This window comes from Oncorhynchus keta, chromosome 28 (assembly GCF_023373465.1).
Source record: "Oncorhynchus keta strain PuntledgeMale-10-30-2019 chromosome 28, Oket_V2, whole genome shotgun sequence".
Lineage (NCBI taxonomy): Eukaryota > Metazoa > Chordata > Actinopteri > Salmoniformes > Salmonidae > Oncorhynchus > Oncorhynchus keta.
In genome coordinates, this window is record NC_068448.1 from 32,010,416 (window position 1) to 32,031,982 (window position 21,567).

A 21,567-nucleotide genomic window follows, 5' to 3' on the forward strand; every position below is an offset into this window, starting at 1 on the left:
CTTGCAGCTGCAGGGTCGGGATCGTGTCATCTCTGATATGTACAGTACAGTGAAGGCATTTAAAACCAAACTGACTCTGTGGGAGACGCAGATGCGGAAAGAAAATTGAGCCACTTTCCCAGCTGCCAGACCATGAAAGAGAAGCTCTCTACCAGTGCAGCGCACAGTTGGCTGATAAAATAGGTATGCTTGCCGCTGACTTTCGACGCCGATTTGCTGACTTTGAAGCACAAAAAAGCAGGTTGGAACTGCTTAACCCATTTGCTGTTGACGTGGAAAGCTCACCACCAAACCTCCAAATGGAGTTGATTGACCTCCAATGCAATGATGCACTGAGGGCAAAATATGCGGCAGTGGGTGCTGCGGAGTTCGCCCGTTTCCTCCCGACACAATGCCCCAGCTGCGCATCCAGGCTGCTCAAACGTTGTCTATGTTTGGCAGCACATACCTGTGTGAACAACTGTTTTCTTTGATGAACTTGAACAAAACATCACACAGAAGTCGACTTACTGCTGAACACCTCCACTCAATTCTGAGGATTTCCTCAGCTCAGAGCCTTACCCCGAACATTGATGAACTTGTGGAAAAGATGGGACACCACCAAGTATCACCCTCAACCTCAAACAAGTGAACATTACTGTGCAATCACATATTTAGAGTTTTTACTCAGTTCAAGTTTAAAAGTTAAAGTTTAATATTTGTTTTCACTGCATGTTACTTCTCCTTAAACAAAGTGTTGTTTTTGATTAATAGATTTTTGCACTTTATTTTATTGTATTTCAATCCAATTATATTTTAAAAATATTTCAGTTGAGTGGATGATAGAAAATTGCTATTATTGTTTTTTTCTTTGAAGTAAATTTAGCCCACTTTTGCTAAAATAGAAAATATAGGCTACTGATGGTGCCTTGAATACCGGTTTCTTTCATTTAATGTTCATGTTATGGGGATTTTTATATAAAGGAAATTTGTCTTTTGTGTCTGTTGAAAATTAAAGATTACTGACAGAGCCATAAGAAAATATTGCTTTATTTATCTGATCATATTGGAATATATTTGTTAGGTTTTCAGTAGGTTCAATTAGGTTCACTAGACTATATGCGTCATTTAAAAATTTTTCAATGAACATTCGAACAGTCCGGCCCTCGGCTTGTAGCTAAATTTTTTATTTGGCCCTCCGTCCATTTGACTTGACACCCCTGCTTTACTCAGTACTTTATTAAAGCACCTTCGGTAGCAATAACAGCCTCGAGTCTTCTTGGTTATGATGCTACAAGCTTGGCACACCTGTATTTGAGGAGTTTCTCCCATTCTTCTCCGCAGATCCTCTCAAGCGCTGTCAGGTTGGATGGGGAGCGTCGCTGCACAGCTATTTTCAAGTCTCCCCAGAGATGTTTGATCGAGTCCAAGTCCAGGCTCTGGTTGGGCCACTCAAGGACGTTCAGAGACTTGTGCTGTGTCGTGGAAAATCAGTACTGAGAGAGACTTGTTCTTGGTCATTTCTTCAAACAACCATCTTTATTTAATATCGATTAATTATTGCAATAACGAGACCGTCAGCCCACCAGTCTTGACTGACTGTTAGACTGAGAGTCTAACCTTTACAGACGATGCACTGTTTTTATATACCAAGATTGCTAAGTCAGTCACTTCTAACCTTCCCATAAGCCACCTCTGTTATCTACACAGGATGGTATTTTAGTTTCCCAGATGCCAGGAAGATGAGACAATGAGGCATTGTTCTGAACTCTTCCAGGCTCTCTCTATCTCGAGTCACATACCACATCTTCTCAATAGAATGCTAGCTTTCAGGTTTTTATCACCAACACAAGTCAATTGTCAGCTTCAAGCTATCTCTAGTGGAACCCATGTCCTCAACACCCAGACAAGCTGCAGGGTGCTAGAGTGGAGACCATAAAACACAGCATTAGCAGGACAGAAATGTCTTACTGTTCAAACTTCTTGAGTGTAGGGGGGAGGATTTTCATTTTTGGCAACAACAAACAAACATACCCATTTGAAACTGCCTATTTCTCAGGCCTAGAAACTAGAATATGCATATACTATAATGGGATAGAAAACACTCTAAAGTTTCCAAAACTGTCAAAATATTGTCTGTGAGTATAACAGAACTGATATTGCAGGCGAAAACCTGAGGAAAATCAAACCAGGAAGTGCAGTTTTTCCTGAAAGCTCTCTGTTCCATTGGATGCCTTGCCTCCATTTAAAGGGATATCAACCAGATTCATTTTCCTATGGCTTCCGCAAGGTGTCAACAGTCTTTAGACATAGTTTCAGGCTTTTATTTTGAAAAATGACTCAGTGTTCACAGAGTTTTACTTGCGCAACAGAGTGGGGCAGCCATTGTCTCTCCCTCTCCTATTGAAAAAGTGACAGTCCCGGTTGATATATTATCGATTATATATTTTTAAAACAACCTGAGGATTGAGAGTAAAAAAACGTTTGACATGTTTCTGTGGACATTACGGATACTATTTGGAATTTTCGTTTGCGATGTCGTGACCGCTCGAGCCTGTGGATTTCTGAACATAAATGCGCCAAACAAATGGAGGTATTTTGGATATAAAAATAATCTTTATGGAACAAAAGGAACATTTATTGTGTAACTGGGAGTCTCGTGAGTGCAAACATCCGAAGATCAAAGGTAAGCGATTAAATCTATTGCTTTTCTGACTTTTGTGACCAATCTACTTGGCTGCTAGTGTTTGTAATATTTTGTCTACTGAGAGAGATGTTCTTACATAAACGCATGTTATGCTTTCGCCGAAAAGCTGTAGTGAAATCTGACACGCTAGGTGGATTAACAACAAGCTAAGCTGTGTTTTGTTATTTTGCACTTGTGATTTCATGAAAATTTAATATTTTTTGTAATTTAATTTGGCACGCTGCAATTCAGCGGGTGTTGATGAAAATGATCCCGCTAAAGGGTGCATCAAGAATTAAGTAAATAATTGTTAAACAGCCAAGAAATAAAAGTGAATACATCATTCCATCACACCCAAAGCAACTCCTGCTTTGTCTTGGCTGTGTGCTTGGCTGTGTGCTTAGGGTTGGAAGGTGAACCTTCGCCACAGTCTGAGGTCCTTAGCACTCTGGAGCACGTTTTCATAAAGGATATTTCTGTACTTCGCTCCATTTATCTTTGCCTCTGACTAGTAAGCATGATGCACCATGCTTCACCATAGGGATGGTGCCAGCGTTCCTTCAGACGTGACACTTGGCATTCAGGCCAAAGAATTCAATCTGGGTTTCATCAGACCAGAGAATCTTGTTTCTCATGGTCTGAGAGTCTTTAGGTGCCTTTTGACAAACTCCAAGCGGGTTGTCGTGCCTTTTACTGAGGAGTGGCTTCCATCTGGCCACTCTACCATAAAGGTCTGATTGGTAGAGTGCTGAAGAGATGGTTGTCCTTCTGGAAGGTTCTCCCATCTCCATAGAAGAACTCTGGAGCTCTGTCAGAGTGACCATCAGGTTCTTGGTCACCTTTTGTTTGAAAGGTTTGTTGTTTTAAAGTTTATTAGAAAGCTAGCTAGCTTCTTAGTTTGGATCACACAAAGCAGTTGGCATCAGTTGCTGGGACTGCTGGTCTCTTTCCAGTGATCCTGCCAACCAAGGACCGGTCTGAGGAGCTATTTGGCGTCGCAGCTAGCCTAGCTGCTGGCTAGCTGCATATCAAGCTAGCGTGGTTTTCTTGAACGCAGCCCGCGACGTGGTTGGCCATTGTGGCTGGGACAGCGGATTGTTCCGGGTATGTGGCTGTCTAGATCCGTGCTGTTTGTGGTTTCCAATTTTCCTCGTGACCTGCCCTGTCTGGAACTGCAAGGAGTAACAGCGTAAACCTACTTTGCTAGCTATCATGACAAAGACCAAAGCCGACGGGAGTTACATTGAGTACAGTGGTGTCTATCACACGTGAAGGATCTTTTATTAAATTAACAAAAAGAGACCTACAAGCAGTTGTTTCAACAACAAGAAAATAGCTTCAAGTGTTTTGTCCAGTGGATTTTTATTTATTAGTGGATTCTACTAATAAAAGCATGGACGACCTGACCAGAGGTCCAGGACCTGAAGAACAGTTTGCAGTTCTGTAAGTCATTGAGAATATAAATCAGACTAAAGGGACAATCAAGGCAGAACAACATGGTTTTGGACGAAATTGCAGAATCTCCACATGAGACCTGCAGGACAAAGTGTCTGAGGACAAAGTGAGTCTGAGGACAAGGTGAGAGAAATTATCTCTGAGAAATTGAAGATGGAGCACAGGAAGATTGAGGTGGAGCGTGCCTAAAGGACTGGAAAACCCACCACCGGCCCAGGCCGATAGTGGTCAAGTTCCTGAGGTTCAAGGACAAGGTAGATGTTCTGGAAAGAGCCAAGAACTTTAGAGGAACGTATATCTACCTCAATGAGGACTATCCTGAAGCTGTGCGCCAGAAGAGGAAAGAACTGATCCCAGCCATGAAAGCTGCCAGAGTGCGTGGAAACATTGCTTACATCCGCAATGACAGGCCCAAGCCTATGGGTTCGTAGCTTCAACCCTGCAGCAAACACACACACACAAATGGATTAATAAACTACTGAATGTATATTTTTTTATATTGCTTTGTTTGCTCTTTTCAGTATTATGTCTATCTCTGATAAGCTACCCAGGAAATGGTTGAAAATAGCCCATAATAAAATATGCAGCCTGAGAAATAAGATTCATGAAATCAATAACTTGCTAACATCAAGAAACATTCGTATATTAGACATTTCCGAGACTCACTTAGATAATTCATGTGATGATACAGTTGAACTCGGAAGTTTACATACACCTTAGCCAAATACATTTAAACTCTGTTTTTCAAAATTCCTGACATTAAATTCTAGTAAAAATTCCCTGTCTTAAGTCAGTTAGGATCACCACTTTATTTTAAGAATGTGAAATGTCAGAATAAGAGTAGAGAGAATGATTTCAGCTTTTATTTATTTCAACAAATTCCTAGTGGGTCAGAAATGTACATACACTCAATTGGTATTTGGTAGTATTGCCTTTAAATTGTTTAACTTGGGTCAAACATTTTGGGTAGCCTTCCACAAGCTTCCCACAATAAGTTGGGTGCATTTTGGCCCATTCCTCCTGACAGCTGGTGTAACTGAGTCAGGTTTGTAGGTCTCCTTGCTCGCACACGCTTTTTCAGTTCTGCCCACACATTTTATATAGGATTGAGGTCAGGGCTGTGTGATGGCCACTCCAATACCTTGACATCGTTGTCCTTAAGCCATTTTGCCACAACTTTGAAAGTATGCTTGGGGTCATTGTCCATTTGGAAGACCCATTTGCGACCAAGCTTTAATTTCCTGACTGATGTCTTGAGATGTTGCTTCACAATATCCACATAATTGTCCTTCCTCATGAAGCCATCTATTTTGTGAAGTGCACCAGTCCCTCCTGCAGCAAAGCACCCCCACAACATGATGCTGCCACCCCCGTGCTTCACGGTTGGGATGGTGTTCTTCGGCTTACAAGCCTCCCCCTTTTTCCTCCAAACATAACGAGGGTCATTTTGGCCAAACAGTTGTTTTTTTGTTTCATCAGACCAGAGGACATTTCTCCAAAAAGTACAATCTTTGTCCCCATGTGCAGTTGCAAACCGTAGTCTGGCTTTATTATGGCGGTTTTGCTGAGCGGCCTTTCAGGTGATGTCGATATAGGACTCATTTTACTGTGGATATAGATGATTTTGTTTTAGAAGAAAAAGAAACGCACACCTATTAAGACGAGGTGCTGGCCAGCGGAGTAGAAACTTGAAAATGAAAGAGAGCCGCACACTCTAAGAGCTCAGATGCAAAAATGTAATACCAACGTTTCGACAGCCAAGCTGTCTTCATCAGGGTATAATCACAAACACTGCTGGATGACTCGTTTATATAGTGTCAAAAGACACAGGTGTCTGTAATCATGGCTAAGAGTGGCCTAATATCATTGGTTAATAATGAAATATTAAAATGTCATACAAAGAACAGCATACAAACAACAAATGGATAGCATACAATCATAGATTAATTTAACTACACAAGTTTACAAAACAATTACAATGGCAGGGTCACAATAATCACAAGAATGGCTTCAGATCAAAGTCTACGTTGAGACCGAAGGGCGCAAGGGTCTTTAAATTAAAGATCCAGGCAGCCTCTCGTTTTAACAATAAATTATCAAGGTCACCCCCTCTCCTAGGGAGGGTGACATGTTTGATGCCAATGTAACGAAGAGACGAAATCGAGTGGCCTGCCTCCAAGAAGTGGGCCGCAACTGGATAAGTAAAGTTTTTACACCTAATGGTGCTACGATGCTCTGAGATACATACTTTTAATTCGCGCTTTGTTTTACCTACATAATTTTTACCACAAGGACAAGTTATAAGATAAATAACTGCCTTAGTGGAGCACGTAATAACACCTTTTATTGGGATCGATTTCCCTGTTTGTGGGTGTTTGAAGGATCTACATTTATAAGTGCCATTGCATTGAGCACAGCCATTACATTTGTAATTCGGGGCGCAAATAGACGTTGTTCAGGAATATCTTGAGGTGGTAAATCAGCTAATATATGTCAATGAGCGCTGACCTCCGGGGATGCGTGCATTTATCAGACCCAAAACCCATGCGGGTCAATCTTGGTTGCCCCGGCCGCTTTGGTGACTCTAGATAACTTCGAGCCGATCGCACGCCCTTTGTGGCGGTGACGTCTCATTCGAATGTCTGCCCTATCAACTTTCGATGGTACTTTCTGTGCCTACCATGGTGACCACGGATAACGGGGAATCAGGGTTCGATTCCGGAGAGGGAGACTGAGAAACGGCTACCACATCCAAGAGTTTACCAATTGGTCTCTGAGATTTCTGCCCCGTGAGAATACGACCAAGGGAAGGTCCGAAAATTTTGTACCCGTTTCCTCCAGCATCTTCACAAGGTCCTTTTCTGTTGTTCTGGGATTGATTTGCACTTTTCGCACCAAAGTACGTTCATCTCTAGGAGACAGAACAAGTCTCCTTCCTGAGCAGTATGACAGCTGCGTGGTCCCATGGTGTTTATACTTGCACACTATTGTTTGTACAGACAAACGTGGTACCTTCAGGCGTTTGGAAATTGCTCCCAAGGATCAACCAGACTTGTGGAGGTCCACAATGTTTTTCCTGAAGTCTTGGCTGATTTCTTTCCCAAGAGGCACTGAGTTTGAAGGTAGGCCTTGAAATACATCCACAGGTACACCTCCAATTGACTCAAATTATGTCAATTAGCCGCATCAGAAGCTTCTAAAGCCATGACATTATTTTCTGGAATTTTCCAAGCTGTTTTAAGGCACAGTCTATTTAGTTTATGTAAACATGTGACCCTCTGGAATTGTGATACAAGTGATTTATAAGTGAAATAATCTGTCTGTAAACAATTGTTGTAAAAATGACTTGTGTCATGCACAAAGTCTGGGCCCTAACTGACTTGCCAAAACTATAGTTTGTTAACAAGACATTTGTGGAGTGGTTGAAAAACAAGTTAATATCTCCAACCTGTAAACTTCCGACTTCAACTGTACATCAGTAGCAATACAAGGATATAACACCTAAAGAAGAGACAGAAACGCTTATGGGGGAGGTGTTGCTGTATATATTCAGAGCAACATCCCTGTAATGCTTAGAGAAGATCTTATGTCAAGTGTTACTGAGGTGTTGTGGTTGCAGGTTCACTTGGCACATCTAAAGCATTTTCTTTTGGGGTGTTGCTATTGGCCACCAAGTGCTAACAGTCAGTATCTAAATAATGTGTGTGAAATGCTTGATAGTGTATGTGATGTAAACAGTGAGGTTGACTTACTTGGGGACCAAAACCATTGCATGGTTTTCATCAAGCTGTCCGCTCAAGAGGAACCTTGCCTGTAATCTGCACCAATAATCTGAGAGGAAGCAGTGCCTGTAATCTGGTTCAGGCTATTAATCAACCTACCAGGGTGTTTACAAACACTACAGGAACAAGATCATCCACATGTATTGATCACATTTTTACTAATGCTGTAGAACTTTGTTCTCAAGCTGTATCCGTACCCATTGGATGCAGTGATCACAACATTGTGGGTATATCCAGGAAAGCTACAATTCCAACAGCTGGGCCTAAAATAGTATATAAGAGATAAAACAAAATATTTTGCTGTGACTCTTATGTGGATGTTAAAAATATTTGCTGGTCTGATGTGATTTAAAAGGAGCATCCAGATGCTGCACTTGATGAATTTATGAAATGGCTTCTTCCAAATATTTATAAACATGCACCTGTTAAGAAACTGACTGTTAGAACTGTTAAGGCTCCGTGGATTGACGAGGAATTTAAAAACTGCATGGTTGAAGGAGAAGGGGCAAAAGGAGTGGCTAATAAGTCTGCTTCACATCTGACTGGCTGATTTACAGCAAATTGAGAAATTTTGTGAATAAAATGTATTATGAAGCCATGATCAATGATTTAAAGAATGGTGGAAAAATAACCTCCTTTGTAACACTTTAAATTAAATGATGGGCATAAAGAAAAATTCTACTCCATCTTTCATCGAATCAGATAGCTTATTCGTCACAAAACCATTTGATGTTGCCAATTATTTAAATGATTATTTCATTGGCAAAGTGGGCAAACCTAGGCAGGAAATGCCAACAATGAACAGTGAGCAATTGTATTTATGCATAAGAAAAACAAATAATCAAAGAAAAGCATTGCAAGTTTGAATTATGTAAAGGTAGTGTGGGAGAGGTGGGAAAATTATTGTTATTAATCAATAATGACAAACCTCCTGGCATTGACAACTTCGATTGAAAGCTGCTGAGGATGGGAGCTGACTCTATAGCCATTCCTATCTGTCATATTTTTAATCTGAGCCAAGAAGGATTTTCTTTGTCCTCAGGCCTGGAGAGAAGCCAAAGGATTTCTGCTACCCAAAAGTGATAAAGTGGCCTTTACTGGTTCTAACAGCAAACCTATAACCTTGCTGCCAGCTCTTAGCAAACTGTGAGAAAAATTGTGTTTGACCAAATACAATGCTATTTCTCTGTAAAGAAATTAACAAAAGACTTTCAGCATGCTTATAGAGAAGGGCACTTAACATGTACTGCACTGGAAAAATTGACTAATGATTGGTTGCAAGAAATTGATAATAAGAAGATTGTAGGAGCTGTACTGTTAGATGTCAGTGATATTATTGACCATAACCTGTTGTTGAAAAAACGTGGATTCATATATTGTGGATTTAGAGCTATCTAATAGAACTGAAAGAGTTTCCTTTAATGGAAGCTTCTATAATGTCAAACGTGCAAAGTGTGGTGTACCGCAGGGCAGCTCTCTAGGGCTATTTCCTTTTTTTTACCAATGACCTGCCACTGGCATTAAACATTTGTCCATGTATGCTGATGATTCAAACATACACACATCAGCAACTACAGCTAATGAAGTCACTGAAACCCTTCAAGAGTTGCTGTCTGTTTTGGAATGGGTGGCCAGTAATAAACTGGTCGTGAACATCTCTAAAAAAAGCATTGTATTTGGTACCAATCATTCCTTAAGTGCTGGACCTCAGCTGAATCTGCAAATGAAAGGTGTGGCTGTTGAACAAATTGAGGCTAAATTACTTTGCGTTACCTTAGATTGAAAACTGTCATGGTCAAAACATATAGATTCAATGGTTGTAAAGATGGGGAGAGGTCTAGACGTAACAAAGAGATGCTCTGGTTTTTTGACACCACACTCCAAAAAACAAGTTCTGTAGGCTTTAGTTTAGTCGAATCTTGATTATTGTCCAGTCATGTGGTCCAGTGCTGCAAGGTAAGACCCAGTTAAGGTGCAGCTGGCCCAGAACACAGCGGCATGTTTTGCTCTTAATTGTAATCAGAGGGCTGATATAAATACTATGCATGAATGTCTCTCTTGGCTAAGAGTTGAGGAGAAACCATGTGTTGAAAATCCCAACTTACACACAGCTTTGACACACACTTATCCCACCAGACATGCCACCAGGGGTCTTTTCACAGTCCCCAAATCCAGAACAATTTCAAGAAAGCGTACAGCATTATATAAAGCACTTATTGCATGGAACTTCCTTCTATCGCATATTGCTCAAATAAACAGCAAACCTGGTTTCAAAAAACAGATAAAGCAACACCTCGTGGCACAAAGCCTCTCCACTTTTTGACCTAGATAGTTTGTGTGTATGCATTGATATGTTGGCTGTGTGTGCCTGTCCTTGAGAACTGCTTTAATGAATATTTTACAGGCAAAGTGGACAAGTTGAGGAATGCTTTGATTCCAACTGATGGCTCCGTGTTATATACCCTTATAAAATAATGTATCATGAAGGAGAGGCAATGCATCTTTGAATTTAATCAAGTAGAAAGGGAAGAGTTAGAAAGGATGCTGTTGTCTCTTTCGGATGGCAAGTCACCTGGTCCAGATAATCTTGACGCCAAATTGCTTAGAGTTACAGCCTATCAAATATCTACCCCAATCTCTCGTATTTTTAATAAGTGCTTGATGTATGGGGTGTGCCCAGAAGTCTGGAAAGAGTCAAAGGTTATTCGACTACCTAAGGATAAAAAACAATCTGCATTCACTGGTCCTAATAGTCGTCCTTTAAGCTTGCTGCCTGTGTTAAGTAAATTATTGGAAAGAAATGTATCTGTACAAATTAAGGATTATTTCTTATGTAATGGTCTGACAACGGGCAAAAAGTGTTCTTTAATGGTAGCTTTAAAAAAAGTGAAGATATACACTGTGGAAGTTGCCTAGGCCCACTTCTCTACACTACCTTCACTAATGATTTACCTTCAGTAATAAACAAAGATCGCTCCACAATGTATAGCGCAGCATGAGAATATAATGAGGTAACAGATGTAGCAGTGAACTAACAATGGTGTCTGAGTGGGTTGATTTGAACACATTTCTAAAACTAAATGTATTTGGTTCAAGCTTGCTGTTGATCCCCAATTGAATTTGTAGATGAATAGAACACTTTTTTTTAACCTTTAGGCAAGTCAGTTAAGAACAAATTCTTATTTACAATTATGTCCTAGGAACAGTGGGTTAACTGCCTTGTTCAGGAGCAGAACGACAGATTTTTACCATGTCAGCTCAGGGATTTGATCTAGCAACCTTTCGGTTACTGGCCCAATGCTCTAACCACTAGGCTACCTGCCGCCCCACGCATATAGAGCAAGTGAAAAAAATTAACTTACCTGGCATTGGACACAGCTTTATCATGGTCCGAACACATACATAATATAGTTATTAAGATGGTTAAGGGAATTGCTGTTACAAGAAAATGTTCAGAGAATGTAACATTCAGTACACTGAATCAGGTGATTCAATCCCTGGTCCTATCACACTTAAGAGTACTGTCTGGTTATATGGTCAATCCCTGGTCCTATCACACTTAGAGTACTGTCTGGTTATATGGTCAATCCCTGGTCCTATCACACTTAAGAGTACTGTCTGGTTATATGGTCAATCCCTGGTCCTATCACACTTAGAGTACTGTCTGGTTATATGGTCAATCCCTGGTCCTATCACACTTAGAGTACTGTCTGGTTATATGGTCAATCCCTGGTCCTATAACACTTAGAGTACTGTCTGGTTATATGGTCAATCCCTGGTCCTATCACACTTAGAGTACTGTCTGGTTATATGGTCAATCCCTGGTCCTATCACACTTAGAGTACTGTCTGGTTATATGGTCAATCCCTGGTCCTATCACACTTAGAGTACTGTCTGGTTATATGGTCAATCCCTGGTCCTATAACACTTAGAGTAATGCCCAGTTATATGGTCAATCCCTGGTCCAATCACACTTAGAGTACTGTCTGGTTATATGGTCAATCCCTGGTCCTATCACACTTAGAGTACTGTCTGGTTATATGGTCAATCCCTGGTCCTATAACACTTAGAGTAATGCCCAGTTATATGGTCAATCCCTGGTCCAATCACACTTAGAGTACTGTCTGGTTATATGGCCAATCCCTGGTCCTATCACACTTAGTACTGTCTGGTTATATGGTACTGTCTGGTTATATGGTCAACTTAGAGTACTGTCCTGGTCCTATCACACTTAGAGTACTGTCTGGTTATATGGTCAATCCCTGGTCCTATAACACTTAGAGTACTGTCTGGTTATATGGTCAATCCCTGGTCCTATCACAATTAGAGTACTGTCTGGTTATATGGTCATCTGCAGCAAAGAAATATATAAAACATCTCCAAATGGCTCAGAACAGGGCTTCCAGATTAGCCCTTCATTGCTCTATCTGTATGAATATTACCTAAATGCATCAGAATCTCTCATGGCATCACGTTAAAAACAAATTATTATCCAGTCTTCTGATTTTCTTTCGGAATGTTATATTTAAAAATATATATATATATATATATATATATATATATATTTTTTTTTTTTTCTTTCAGTGCAGTTAGTACATACTAGCAACATGCATAATAACCACCACCCCATACAGGCACATTCAGGGCAGCTAAGACAACCCAAGTCAAGGCCAAATCGCCTTAAATCTACAGTTTTATATAGAGCTATAGCTAAATGGAACTCTTTACCAATCCATATTTCTCATGCAAAAATTAAATCCACCTTCAAGAAAAACATCTAATGTGATATATCATATGACTGGACAGCAAATAGAAAGCATCAACTGAATGTTAAATGTGTTTTCTGTCAGGTATTTTAATTATCTGTACTGTCTACTTGTTGAATGTTTGAAGTCTTGATTGTGGTTGGTTGTAATGTCTTGTTAATTGGTGTTGGACCCCAGGAAGATCAGCTACCGTTACGGCGTTAGCTAATGGTGATGTTAGCTAATGGTGATTCTAATAAAAATGACTAATTGTCTATTGATGTTCTGTATTATGTTTCATGTTTTGTGTGGACCCCAGGAAGAATAGCTGCTGCTTTTACAACAGCCAATGAGGATCCTAATAAAATACCAAATACCAATTCCTCCCTGACCAAGACCTTTCTCCCCCGAATGCTCAGTTTGGCCGGAATGCCAGTCTAGGAAGAGACTTGGTGGTTCGAAACATCTTCCACTTAAGAATGATGGATGACACTTTGTTCTTGGGACCTTCAATGCTGCAGACATTTTTTGGTACCCTTCCCCAGATCTGTGCCTCGACACAGTCCTGTCTCGGAGCTCTACGGACAATTCCTTCGACCTCATGGCTTGGTTTTTGCTCTGACATGCACTGTCAACTGTTGAATTGGTGTGTGCCTTTCCAAATCATGTCCAATCAATTGAATTGACCAAATGTGGACTCCAATCAAGTTGTAGAAACAGCTCACGGAAGATCAATAGAAACAGGATGCACCTGAGCTCAATTTTGAGTCTCATAGCAAAGAGTCTGAATACTTATGTAAATAAGGTATTTCTGTTTCTCCAATGCAGCCTTGTCGATGACAGTAGGGGCGTGCTCTCCTGTTTCTTGTAGACCATGATCAGCTCCTTGGTTTTGCTGATGTTAAAGGAGAGGCTGTTTCCCTGGTGCCAGGGATCTGACCTCCCTGTAGGCTGTCTCGTTTTGCATTCAATGATCAGGCCCACCATCGTCTCATCTGCAAACGTAATGACGGTGTTGGAGTCATGTTTGGCCACGCAGTCATGGGTGTACAGGCAGTACTAACCCATTCCTTGGGGATTTCAATCAGGAAATTACAAGATCATCAGGAAATACCTACAGGGAAAGCCTGGAATGTATCCACAATGGAGGGACATCTAACCATTCCTGTTGCAAACCCTCCAGCGGCTAAAAAGGATATGGTTGGCCACAGATATCCCTTTTAATTGGTTAAGCAATAAATTATGGCTGCATTTACAACCGATACGTCACAGTTTAACGCCACAATCTCAGCTACTATACCCGTTTCCCATCCCATGACTGAGCCTGAACACTTTATCTGCCCCTGACATCCTTGAAATTGGCATCAAAGCATCAGAGCATGGCTTCAAACAGCACTGTTATTAACGTGATGGGTTTGGGGTTCCGGTGGGTCACCGAGGGCCGGCAGAGACCCATGGAGGGCAGGGTGGCAGGGTTAAGTGAGGGATGTGTACAGCCATCCACCAGACCTCTCATACAGTCAGGAAGAAGCTTCACTAGAGGAGAGAGACTGCTGTTCCTCTCTCACACACCTCTAGGAATCACTAATTATGGTTCCTGGGTTTGGGCTCCTCTCGATAATCAAACCTGTTACTCATGTATTTATCCTAACAAAGAAAAAAGCATTTACTAAATGGCATATATTATATTACATCTCTATCTGTTGTTAGCAGATTTAATCACTACATTAAGAGTAAGCAGAACGTCTCTACTGAAAAACTATTTAGGGAAAAAATGTTTTTACTTAATCAGAAACCACATTTTTCAACGAACAGGTTTTAAAGTGATTGTGATACATGTTAAAGCATCTCCATTTAGCAAGGATGTGGTGTACGAAAACTTACATCTCTCTCGCTCTCTCTCAGCGGTACCCACTATTTTTGTTCAAAGTTAGGGAGGAAGGGGACGGAGATTTAGTTTCCTAAAAATCAAATCAAATGATATTTTTTTGGTCACATAAATGCTTGTGTTTCTAGCTCCGACAGTGCAGTAATATCTAACAATGTCAGAACATATACCCAATACACACAAATATAAGTAAAGGAATCGAGTATATAAATATACGGAAGAGCAATGTCAGAGCTGTATAGACTAAGATACAGTAGAATACATACATATGAGATGAGTAATGCAAAATATGTAAACATTATAAAATGACGAGTGTTGACTAGTGTTCCATTTATTAAAGTGCCCAGTGATTTCAAGTCTATGTATATAGGCAGCAGCCTCTAATGTGCTAGTGATGGCTATTTAACAGTCTGATGGCTTTGAGATAGAAGCTTTTTTGCAGTCTCTCGGTCCCAGCTTTGATGCTGGGACCGAATGGTGTGGTGTGTGCGATGGCTTTGCAGCCTAGCGCGGAGACAATGCCGTCATTACAGCATGGATTCAGGTGTGTTCCTGAGAATGGAGTTAAGGTGGAGGAGGTTCTGCTTGTGGTTGGTGAACAGGTAGGAGCTGAATTTATACATTCTGCATCCAGAATGAACAAAGCTGTGGTTGTGTTCAAGAAAAGAGTCAATTTAGTGGTTAGGCTAATTACTAGTGGAATATTTGTAAGGGACATGTTGGTGCCAATTTCCCCTCTTTCAACTCCTTCAACAAGAGCGGTAGTTGCCAATTTGCCTCCATTTATTATGGATGTTCAGATCTGGAAAGAGTTGCGTCGTTTTGGTAAGTTTGAAAGTAGTTTTCGTGTACTGTCGGCAGGTTTTCAGGAGCAGATGCCGTTAAGCATGTTGTTGATAGAGTAATTCTAAATTCCTGTATGTTTTATTGCCAAAACCAATTCGCACTCATTTCTAATTCATTAATGAGTTGTAAATTCATTAATTATGCATGAAGTAGATTGAGACCAGTCTTAAAAGCCAAAGGTAACAGCGTTTATTACAAGAGAGTACTAAACACATACACATATTTCCACAGGTTATAAACTGAAAATGACATCATCAGTTCCCCACCCTCTCTCCGATTCTCACAAGAGCCCATTGTTTTTAGGTCTGGACTGTCCTTCTACTCCCCCCATAAAACTACATTCCAAACTGTCTAAAAGATATACTTTTCTCCACTAATGGAACACCACCCAAACATTTCTTATCTGTCTGAAAAGCTATAGCATCTCTCCCCCTTAAACTGCCCGAGAGGCACAGACAATTAATTCGTTCTGCTTACATTTTCAGTAACAGCCAAGAACCAAGAACCCATGCATTTCATATCATAACATAATAGTATCAGAATAAATGGTTTTAATCAGAAATGTATATATAATTAATCATTTCAACTATAATTTCCTCTATCAGTGGTTCAGTTCCAGAGGCAAATATTCATGTACCTGAATAACATTGAGCAACAGTTAAACGTGCATTTTAAAGTGAGACATGGGGAGGGGCTCTACGCAAGGTTTGCTAGCACAGATAGTCTGCAGTGGATTGAGTGTGGGGATTTGGAGCATAAGAGGTTTGTGTGCCCACATAAAGGCCGTAGACAAGGTTGAGGGTACAATGGGCAATATTGGGCAATATTGAGGTCAACATGCAGGGCAGGGGGCCATGAGACGCAGGCAGCAGAGGTTGGGCCTAGTCATGCTATAGATGTTGGTGTAGATGAGGCTGGGTCAGGTCATGCTATCCACAAGTTTCCTGGGGAGGTTACTGGGGAATCAATTATGGGTGGCACTTCCGGCAGAAGTAGCTGTGGTATTTTTGGTTTTAGAAGCAAGCTAACTGGGATAAGCAATAATAAGATATTCACTCGCTGGATGATGAAATGTTACAGAGCTCGGGGACAATGTGGTTGTACATACAACCAGACAAAACTTCATGATTGGCATAAATTGGAGTGTTTCGACCATAAACTTAAAACTAAATCACAATGTTCCCGTCAGATGGTACTGTTTCCATCACCTCCCAAAAGACGATGAAGCGAAAAGAAATTGCCTCAAAAATTTTAACTTAAAAAAGCTCCTGAAAAATGTGTATGTTTGCTCGTTTCACTTTGTTGATATGACGCCAACACAGGATAACACATACCCGACGCTCTTTCTGGGTTATTAGAGGCCACCAGAGAAGAGACGCCCCCTTAGCAGGAGAGCTGACAAACATGTCACAAGAATAGGTAGGTCGACTAGTTTTGATCGTGTTTATCTTCAGTGTTTGTTACTAGAATGTGACTACAATCAAGGTACTAAAAGATATCATAACCGCCATTGATAAGATGCATTACTGTGCAGCCGTATTCGTCGACCTGGCCAAGGCTGTCGACTCTGTCAATCACCACATTCTTATCGGCAGATTCAACAGCCTTGGTTTCTCAAATGATTGCCTCGCCTGGTTCACGAAGCTACGGATTCAACAACGTAAGTAAATATGCTACCGTACGTGACACGAGGACACTTCTGCACGTCCTCTTCCCAACCATCAATTATAGAGGGTAAACGTTGGCTAATATTACCCTTCTTGATCTCTGTCAGGTTGTGTTCCCACATCATTATTAGTTTGGCAAGCTCCTCATGAATGAGTGAAGAAACCGTTTACTTCTGACCGGAAATAACACCTATAATTCACGCAAGGGATCATGGGACATGGAAAACTCATGGACAGATGGTGGTGTAGCTGAGTCTGGGTCTAGTCATGCTATAGATGGTGTTCGACAAAATGCTAAAAAGTGTGGAGATGTTGCAGGAGATATGGTGTGTCGGGGGGGGTCTGTATAGCTGGGGAAGATGGTTGGATATACGGTTGTAGAAGTGGTGAGGTTTTGGTTATTGTAATGTGTGGTGGTGTTGTTGAGGAAGTATCATTAAAGAAAGACAAAAAGTCTCTCTCTCTCAGCATTAGACCATTCCATGGACATGTGTGACAGACGATTTTTAGTGTCCCAGACTCCATCCTAGTGAATCCAATGATGGATATATAGGCCCAGCTACATACAAGGGACTACCGTCACTCTTGATAAAAACAGCATTTACTACTGGCAATCTCCCCTGCATGGAGACTTCCACTGGAGTCTTACATCTAATGTCCATATGAAATAGGTTTGAACAGTCTGAAGACAACATTTAGAACATCTAAAACACCAGAGGGACTGAATCTTTCTACACCAGTGGAATAAGACTAAAATGTCATATTTGAGGACACATCGGTTTCTGTCGTTTATCTGACATGGGTAGTTATAAAAACAAGACTAAAATCTAGACATTAAGGCAGCTGTAGCATTTAGATAATCAACATGCCCTAATTATGAAGTTTATCGTCAACATTTCGGAGATATATATATATATACATACATATACAGTACCAGTGAAAAGTTCAGACATACAAACTCACTTAAGTATTTTAAAATGACTATTTCTACATTGTAGAATAAAATTGAAGACCTCAAAACTATGAAATAACACATATGGAATCATGTAGTAACCAAATTAATGTTAAACTAATCAACATATATTTCATATTTGAGATTCTTAAAAGTAGCCACCCTTTGCCTTGATGACAGCTTTGCACACTTTTGGCATTCTCTCAACCAGCTTCATGAGGCAGTCACCTGGAATGCATTTCAATTAACAGGTGTGTCTTGTTAAAAGTTAATTTGTGGAATTTCTTTCCTTCCTAATGTGTTTGAGCCAATCAGTTGTGTTGTGGTAAGGTAGGGGAGGTATACAGAACATATTTGGTAAAAGGCTAAGTCCATATTATGGCAAGAACCGCTAAACCAAGATGGCGTAGCAGTCAGACGTATTTGTCCTTCGTCTTGTCGTGTCCTGGTTAGTGATTATTGTCTTATTTCACTGTAGAGCCTCTAGCCCTGCTCAATATGCCTTAACCAACTATTTAGTTCCACCTCCCACACATGCGGGACATCGCCTGGTTTAAACTTCTCTAGAGACAATATCTCTCTCATCATTACTCAATGCCTAGGTTTACTTCCAATGTACTCACATCCTACCTTACCTTTGTCTGTACATCATGCCTTGAATCTATTCTATCGCGCCCAGAAACCTGCTCCTTTTACTCTCGGTTCCGAACACACTAGGCGAATAGTTCCGGTAGACTTTAGCCGTACCCTTATCCTACTCCTCCTCTGTTCCTCTGGTGATGTAGAGGTTAATCCAGGCTCTGCAGTGCCTAGCTCCACTCCTACTCCCCAGGTGCTCTCATTTGTTGACTTCTGTAACCGTAAAAGCATTGGTTTCATGCATGTTAACATTAGAAGCCTCCTTTCTAAGTTTGTTTATTTCACTGCTTTAGCACACTCTGCCAACCCGGATGTCCTAGCTGTGTCTGAATCCTGGCTTAGGAAGACCACCAAAACCCCTAAAATTTCCATCCCAACTAAAACATTTATAGCCAAGATAGAACTGCCAATGGGGGCAGTGTTGCAATCTACTGCAGAGATAGCCTGTAGAGTTGTGTGTTGCTATCCAGGTCTGTACCCAAACAATTCAAGCTTCTACTTTTAAAAATCCACCTTTCCAGAAACAAGTCTCTCAACGTTGCCGCTTGCTATAGACCACCCTCTGCCCCCAGCTGTGCCCTGGACACCATATGTGAATTGATTGACCCCATCTATCTTCAGAGCTCAAGCTGCTAGGTGACCTAAACTGGGACATGGTTAACACCCTAGCCATCCTGCAATCTAAGCTTGATGCCCTCAATCTCACACAAATTATCAATGAACCCACCAGGTACAACCCCAAATCCGTAAACACGGGCACCCTCATAGATATAACATCCTAACCAACTTGCACTACAAATACACCACTGTTGTTTTCAACCAAGATCTCAGCGATCCCTGCCTCATTGCCAACATCCATCGTGGGTCTGCGGTCAAATGACCACCCCTAATCACTGTCAAACGCTCCCTAAAAAACTTCCTGTGGCGTTCTGCATTAGCATCGAATAGCCTCCGTGATATGCAACTTTTCAGGGAAGTTAAGAACAAATATTACACAGGCAGTTAGGAAAGCTAAGGCTAGTTTTTTAAATCAGAAATGTGCACCCTGTAACACAAACTCAAAAGTTCTGGGACACTGTAAAGTTAATGGAGAATAAGAGCACCTCCTCCCAGCTGCCCACTGCACTGAGGCTAGGAAACACTGTCACCACCAATAAATCCACTATAATTGAGAATGTCAATTTTTCTATGGCTGGTCATGCTCTCCACCTGGCTACCCCTACCCCGATCAACAGCCCTCCACCTCCCACAGCAACTCGCCCAAGCCTCCCCATTTCCCCTTCACCCAAATCCAGATAGCGAATGTTCTGAAAGAGCTGCAAAATCTGGACCCCTACAAATCAGCCGGGCTAGACAATCTGGATGTTCTCTTTCTGAAATTATCTGCCGAAATTGTTGCAACCCCTATTACTAGCCTGTTCAACCTCTTTTTCGTATCGTCTGAGATTCCCATAGATTGGAAAGCTGCCGTAGTCATCCCCTTCTTCAAAGGGGAGACACTCTAGACCCAAACTGCTACAGACCTATATCCTTCCTGCCCTGCCTTTCTAAAGTCTTCAAAAAGCCAAGTTAACAAACAGATTACCAACCATTTCGAATCCCACCGTACCTTCTCCGCAGAGTTGATCATGGGTGCACCTCAGCCACGCTCAAGGTCCTAAACAATATCATAACCGCCATCAATAAGAGACATTACTGTGCAGCCGTATTCATCGACCTGGCCAAGGCTGTCGACTCTGTCAATCACCACATTCTTATCGACAGACTCAACAGCCTTGGTTTCTCAAATGATTGCCTCGCCTGGTTACCAACTACTTCTCTGATAGAGTTCACTGTGTCAAATCAGAGGACCTGTTGCCCAGACCTCTGGCAGTCTCTATGCGGGTGCCACTGGGTTCAATTCTCGGGCCGACTCTCTTCTCTGTATACATCAATGATGTTGCTCTTGCTGCTGGTGATTCTCTGATCCACCTCTACGCAGACAACACCATTCTGTATATTTCTGGCCCTTATTTGGACACTGTGTTACAACCCTCCAGGCGAGCTTCAATGCCATACAACGCTCCTTCCATGGCCTCCAACTGCTCTTAAATGCAAGTAAAACTAAATGCATGCTCTTCAACTGATTGCTGCCCACACTTTCCTGCCCATCCAGCATCACTACTCTGGACGGTTCCGACTTAGAATATGTGGACAACTACAAATACCTATGTGTCTGGTTAGATTATAAACTCTCCTTCCAGACTCACATTAAGAATCTCCAATCCAAAATTAAATCTAGAATCAGCTTCCTATTTCACAACAAAGCATCCTTCACTCATGCTGCCAAACATACCCTTGTAAAACTGACCATCCTACCGATCCTTGACTTTGGCAATGTCATTTACAATATAGCCTCCAATACTCTACTCAACAAATTGGATGCAGTCTATCACAGTGCCATCCGTTTTGTCACCCACCCATAGCATGCACTCCAGCAGGAATATCCCACTGGTCACCCCCAAAGCCAATTCTTCCTTTAGCCGCCTTTCCTTCCAGTTCTCTGCTGCCAATGACTGAAACGAACTGCAAAAATTACTGAGATGGAGACTTATCTCCCTCACTAGCTTTAAGCACCAGCTGTCAGAGCAGCTCACAGATCACTGCACCTGTTCATAGCCCATCTGTAAATAGCCCATCCAAATACTCCATCCCCATACTGTATTTACCTTGCTCTTTTGCACCCCAGTATCTCTAGTTGCACACTAATCTTCTGCACACAATTCTACCATTCCAGTGTTTAATTGCTATATTGTAATTACTTTGCCACCACGGCCTATTTATTGACTTACCTCCCTTATCTTACCTCATTTACACATGCTGTATATAGACTTTTTCTACTGTATGTTTGTTTATTCCATGTGTAACTCTGTGTTGTTGTATGTGTCA

The 21,567-nt window shown here is 41.3% G+C and overlaps 1 protein-coding gene across 50 annotated transcripts in view; it reads right to left on the reverse strand.

The window, feature by feature from the left end:
* LOC118361031 (kelch domain-containing protein 8B) overlaps positions 1-21,567 on the reverse strand; it is a 155,984-nt gene that overhangs the window by 127,363 nt on the left and 7,054 nt on the right. For all 50 annotated transcript variants that reach the window (XM_052482783.1, XM_052482773.1, XM_052482803.1 and 47 more), the window contains exon 2: positions 4,423-4,559. The gene's annotated coding sequence lies outside the window, so the exon portion shown is untranslated. The remainder of the gene's footprint in view (positions 1-4,422; positions 4,560-21,567) is intronic.